We start from the raw sequence: 5,753 nt of genomic DNA, 5'->3' as shown, positions 1-5,753 counted from the left end.
TGTAATTTATATATAATTTTATTAATTTTAATGAACATTTACAGATATTTTGGATTTCCATTCATTCATTGTTGCACTTTTCTCCCTGCCTAGCCCTCCCAACCCCCTCCCCCCAGTTTGCTCGTCTCTTTGAAAAGCAAAAGAAAAATACCTTCTTTGGTATACAATCCCCCCGCACACCTCCCAAAGCCCCAGGCACACGCCACTATGCAACCTTAATTCTGGAATCCTGTAATACCCTATCGTATATTGCTTTTAAACTGTTCCCTCGCTCATCTGTTTCAATGCAGTATACATAATTTATCCAGTTTTTCTCAATCTTACCCCAACCCTGATGTTAGTCCCATTCTACAACAGTGGCACCATGCAGTATTTGTTCTTTTGCGACTGAGATATTTCACTTAGCATAATGTCCCCCAGGGTCACCCATTTTGAGTAATATTGCATGACTTCCTTGTTTTTCAGTGCAGCGTAGTGTTCCATTCTGTGAATATACCATAGCTTCTCTATCCATTTGTTTGTTGATGGGCACCTGGGTTGTTTCCAACTCCTTGCTCTTGTGAACAAAGCCACGATAAACATGAGTGTGCATGTATGTTTGGATGTCGGTTATGGTCTCTTTAGGGTATATTCCTAGCAGGGTCAAATGGTATCTCTATTTGCAACTCTTTTTGAGAAAGCACCAAACCGCTTTCCACAGTGGTTGCACCATTTTACACTTCCACCAACGGTGAATAAGTGCTCCAGTTACTCCACAAATTCGCCAGCATTTGTTCTGTTAAATTTTGCTATTCTTACTGGGGTGAGATGATATCTCATAGTTGTTTTGATTTGGCTCTCTCTTAGAGCTAGGGACTTTGAACATTTCTTCATGTGCTTGTTGGCCATCTGAATGTCTTCTTTGGTGAAGTGCCCATTTTTTATTGTATTATTTACCTTTATCTTGTTGTGGTGCTCAAGTATTTTATAAATTCTAGATACAAGTCCCTTATCTGACATGTCATTCCCAAATACTTTCCCCCAGTCTGTGGCTTTCCTTTTTACCCTGTTGGAGAAGTTTTTGGATGGGCATAGGGATTTGATTCTTAGAAGATCCCATTCATTTATTTTATCTTCTCCTGGTTGTAGATTTTTCAGGATACTTGGAAGACTGTTTATGTTGTGGATTAAGACTACTAAAGTTGTTCAAAGGACAGTGCAAGAGAAATTCAGTATCTGGCATCGTTGGTTTTCTTGGCATTGTGCAAGATGACCCTGGTATTTCTATTGATACAATTCATACCGTTTTTAAAAACTATTCAGTGTGCTGACAAAACCTTTATTTAGGAACAACTTAAAAAAAATTTAAAAAAAAAGACTACTAAAGTTCTTCCAAGCTTTTCTTTTATGAAGTTTTTAGTCCTTGGTATTAGTCCTAGATCCATGATCCACCTTGAGTTGATTTTTTTATATGGAGTGAGGTGTGGATCTTCCTTGATTCTTCCGCAGATAGTTTTCCAATTTTGCCAACACCATTTGTTAAAAAGGCTGTCATTTCCCCACTTAATTGATTTCATCTCCTTGTCAAAAATCAGTTGACCATAGCTAGATGGGCTGATTTCCGGGTTCTCAATTCTATTCCCTTGATCTATGGGTCTGCCATTGTCCCAGTACCATACTTGAAATCAGGGAGTGAGATACCTCCTACCTTTTTTCTATTTTTAAGGAGGGCTTTGCTTATTTGGGACTTCTTTCCGTTCCAAATGAAACTGGAGATTACGTTTTCCGTCTTGTTGAAGAATGGGATTGGTGTTTTTATTGGGATTGCATTGAACGTGTAAATTGCCTTTAGTAGTATTGCCTACTTTGTACTTTCAGTACAGCCCAGAAAGCTGCAGGAAAGAATAACTTCACCCTGGTTCCTGAGGGCACCAATGGCACAGAGGAGTGCTTGTCCGTCATCTGGGATAAGTCTGTGGTCACTGGGAAGATGGATGAGAACCAGTTTGTGGCTGTGACCAGCACCAATGCAACCAAAATCTTCAACCATTATCCCCAGAAAGGCCGTGTCACTGTGGGATTCGATGCTGATCTGGCCATTTGGGATCCAGACACCATTAAGACTATCTCCTCCAAGACACAAAACAGCTTTCTTGAATACAACATCTATGAAGGTATGGAGTGCAGTGGCTCCTCACTGATTGCCATCAGCCAGGGGAAGATCGTCCTTCAGGATGGTATACTTCATGTCCCAGAAGATTCTGTGTACTACAGTCCCCGGAATCCCTTCTCTGTTTGCAAGCATGTCAAATGAAGGAGCAGGCTGGCAGAGCTGAGAGGGATTCCCTGTAGCCTGTACGATGGACCAGTGTGTGATACCCAAGACTGCGACTCCAGCCTCCTCAGCTGGAAGGTCTCGTGCCAAGCAGCAGGCCCCTTCTAGCCGGAACCTGCACCAGTCTGGCTTTAGCTTGTCTGGTGCTCAGATTGATGACAACATTCCTCATCCTACCACCCAGTGCATTGTGGCACCCCCTGGTGGCCATGCCAACATCACCAGCCTAGGCTAGAGGGCCTTGGCCTACCACCCTCCGCTTGTGTATCAGAGATGGGACATATGAGGACATTCGGAGACATTCTTCCTTTTTTTCCTTTCTTTTCTTTAAGAACCTGTGGTAGTCACTGTGGGGCAACCAGTTAATGGGACTCCTTCTTGGCCCCACAGTTAGTCCTTCATCCACTTTCCTACACGTCTACAATGTACTCAAGTGTGTCCACCAACCCCAACAATGGAACCACATCAAACACTCAAGACATGCTAAACAAAGCAAATCAGAAAGGATGTTTTCCATCCCCATCCTCTGTTGTACTTTTTAGCATCTCCTTTTAATGGAGGAAGAGAAAGGGAATTTCCCAGGAGCCTTTTTCTTTTATTTTTAAATTTTTTTTTAAATCATTGTGGGGTTCAGTTGGGGAGGGAGTTGGGAGGAGAGGAATGTCCACACTGCCATTCCATGCTTTTCTGGATCAGCTGTTGACAAAAGGCATGCTTTCTTTTCTGGCCTAGATTTTGCTGCAGTTTGAACCAGTGGAGAAATATCTTCTCCTTTCACCACTTTTGTGCATTCTTTTTCAGCTTTTTCACTCGTGAAAATTCTCAAATGTCTCCTCCTTTGTGTTGCTTCTAGTGCTTGTACCTGAGGTGGCTTTTCTGTCCTTCCCTCATGGTCTTTTCAAATTGCCAGGACTGTCATTTTTTTGTTGACTTAAGAACCTGCCCTGAGGATTTTGAGTTTTGATATTTCATCCCTAGTCACCTGCTATCTTCTTCCATGGCTGACTTGTGCGAACCACCCACTGTCACTGGAGTGGGTTCTCTCCCCAGGTTCAGGGTCAGTTAGCCAGCACCATCACACATGGATCCAAGGTTAGAAACATGAGAGCTTCCCTTCTGAGCTGTATTTGCCAACAAAAGATCAAGCCTTCATTAATTACCCTAGTGAGAAAACCAATTTCAAACCAACCCCCCACTCAGGAGGGATGAAGCACGTGTTGGATCTGAGGGCCTTCTGCTTCCCCACTGAATAGTTTGTGGAATTTTAAAACACACCAGGAATTATTGGGGAAAACACATGTTGCTAGGGTGAAGATGTTTTCCTTGTCCAATTATTTTGAAAGGAACAAAGCAATATAGGGAGGAACAAAACAATATAGGAAGGGTTTATAAACACAAAAGATCCTGGGCCATTTGACCCAAAGTCCCTTTTATTTTGCAAGAAGAAAAACCCATGTTATGAATGATAAGCCACTTCACAGCTTCTGGGGAACATAATTTACCAGTAAACCATGTGACCAGTGGCACTCCTGTGTCCCCATCCTCCCTTTTTATGAGTAACAGCTCTCTGCTCGTTGATTCCTTTGTCATTGCCACATCTCTGCTGATTCATGTTATATTTCCTCTTCAACTGTGTTTACAAATTATCTTAAGAAATATTACATTTGCAGGCTTTTATGAAACCAAATCCACTTTTGTGAAAGTTTAACATGAAAAGGTTGTCTGTCCATCTGTTTTGCCTTTGGGGTTATAGGTGGATTTTGTTTTTTATTTTTTAAAATTGTTGTTTAGGTGGAGAGAGGGAGGGGATTTGGATTGGGACATACCTCTGGATCTTTGACTCGAGTCCCCAGGTATCGTGTTCCCCCACCCCAGAAGTCTGCACCCCCTTCCAACTTTGAGTTTTGGAGTTGGTGAGAGGAAAAGTGCGCAGACGCAGTGGAGAGAAGGAGTGGATTTGGACCGGGACACATCTCTGGATTTGTGGCTTGCATCTCCAGGTATTGCATTTCCCAGCCCCAGAAGTCTGCACCCCCCCACCAGCTTTGAATTTTGAGGCCCTCAGGCCTGCAGACCTTGGGCCAGGAGTTTAAAAAAAACACCACATAGACCAAATTATAGCATTTATCAACCTCGCCTGAAAAAGTTGTCTAACATTGAATATTTAGTTTCTTTGGACAAAAAACCTGCTGTTTGGCCTTACCACGTTGGTCCGACTAACTCAAACAACAGGGAGATCTTGGACATCTCTATAGAGGAGCAGTGATGTCAAACCAAGAACCAACTATCACCTAAGTTTTCAAAAACTCTTCGATGTCAATGTTTCAAAAGAAGCAGGGTACCCCACTCACCACCCAAGCCCAAAACAAGATATCTCAAAAAAAATTACACAGTAGGAATGAATTTCATGAAGCCAGAAAGTCTGATGGAACTCTCTGATGCAGATTTTTTTAAATAAAATGATCGAATATTTTCAATGGATGAAAAACAAACTTGAATAATTACAGGACACTACAGTTAAAAGTCAGAAGGAGCTTAAAAAAATAATACAAAACAATGCAGAGAAAACAAATGAGGCACTAGGGGGACTGGAAAAACAAGAAACCATAATCCAAAATATAAAATCTAAGATTTCTGGTGCTGTCAACATGATGGAGGAACATACAAATAGAGGTGAAGAGATGGAAAACAGAATTAGTGAAATAAAGTATAGAATTGTCACCACAGATCTGACCGAGAACAAAGCAGAATGGAAAAAGGTATGAAACAGAAGAAAACTTAAGAATAACGTGGGATACCATTAAAAGAAATAACATTTACATCATTGGAATCCCAGAGCAGGAAAAAGCAAGTAAAGGCACTGAAAAAATTGTGGAAGAATTCCTAGAGGAAAACTTTCCAGGCATAATGAAGAATAACAGAATACATATTCAAGAAGCTGAGTGAACACCATATAGAATAGACCCTAAAAGAAAAACACCAAGGCACATCATTGTCAAATTTTCCAGAAACAAAGATAAGGAGAGAATACTAAAAGCAATGAGAGAAAAACAAAGAATAACCTACAAGGGAGAACAGATAAGATTAAGTGCTGATTTCTCAGCAGAAACCATGCGAGCAAGAAGACAATGGAATGGCATATATATAGAACACTCAAAGAACACAATTTTCTATCAAGAATACTGTACCCAGCAAAACTGTCCATCAAGTATAAAGGAGAGATCAAAATATTCCCAGAAATACAGAACCTAAAGGAGTTCGTAAAAACAAGACCAGCCTTACAGGAAATACTGAGAGATGTTCTTCATACAGAGATGCCACAGAAAACAGAATGGACCAAAGTAACTAACGACCACACCAAAAAGATTTGAACAAAATGACAGCAATAAAACCCTATTTCTCAATAATTATAGTGAACGTGAATGGTTTAAATGCACCA

The 5,753-nt window shown here is 41.0% G+C and overlaps 1 pseudogene; it reads left to right on the top strand.

The window, feature by feature from the left end:
* LOC102847410 overlaps window positions 1-2,549 on the top strand; it is a 15,320-nt pseudogene extending 12,771 nt beyond the window's left edge.
* Window positions 2,550-5,753: the final 3,204 nt, after the last annotated feature.

Source organism: Elephantulus edwardii, unplaced genomic scaffold, assembly GCF_000299155.1.
Source record: "Elephantulus edwardii isolate Elephantulus edwardi_28Jun2011 unplaced genomic scaffold, EleEdw1.0 scaffold00239, whole genome shotgun sequence".
Classification (NCBI taxonomy): Eukaryota; Metazoa; Chordata; class Mammalia; order Macroscelidea; family Macroscelididae; genus Elephantulus; species Elephantulus edwardii.
The sequence above is the reverse complement of the archived record's forward strand: the minus strand, read 5'-3'. Positions and strand labels throughout refer to the sequence as shown.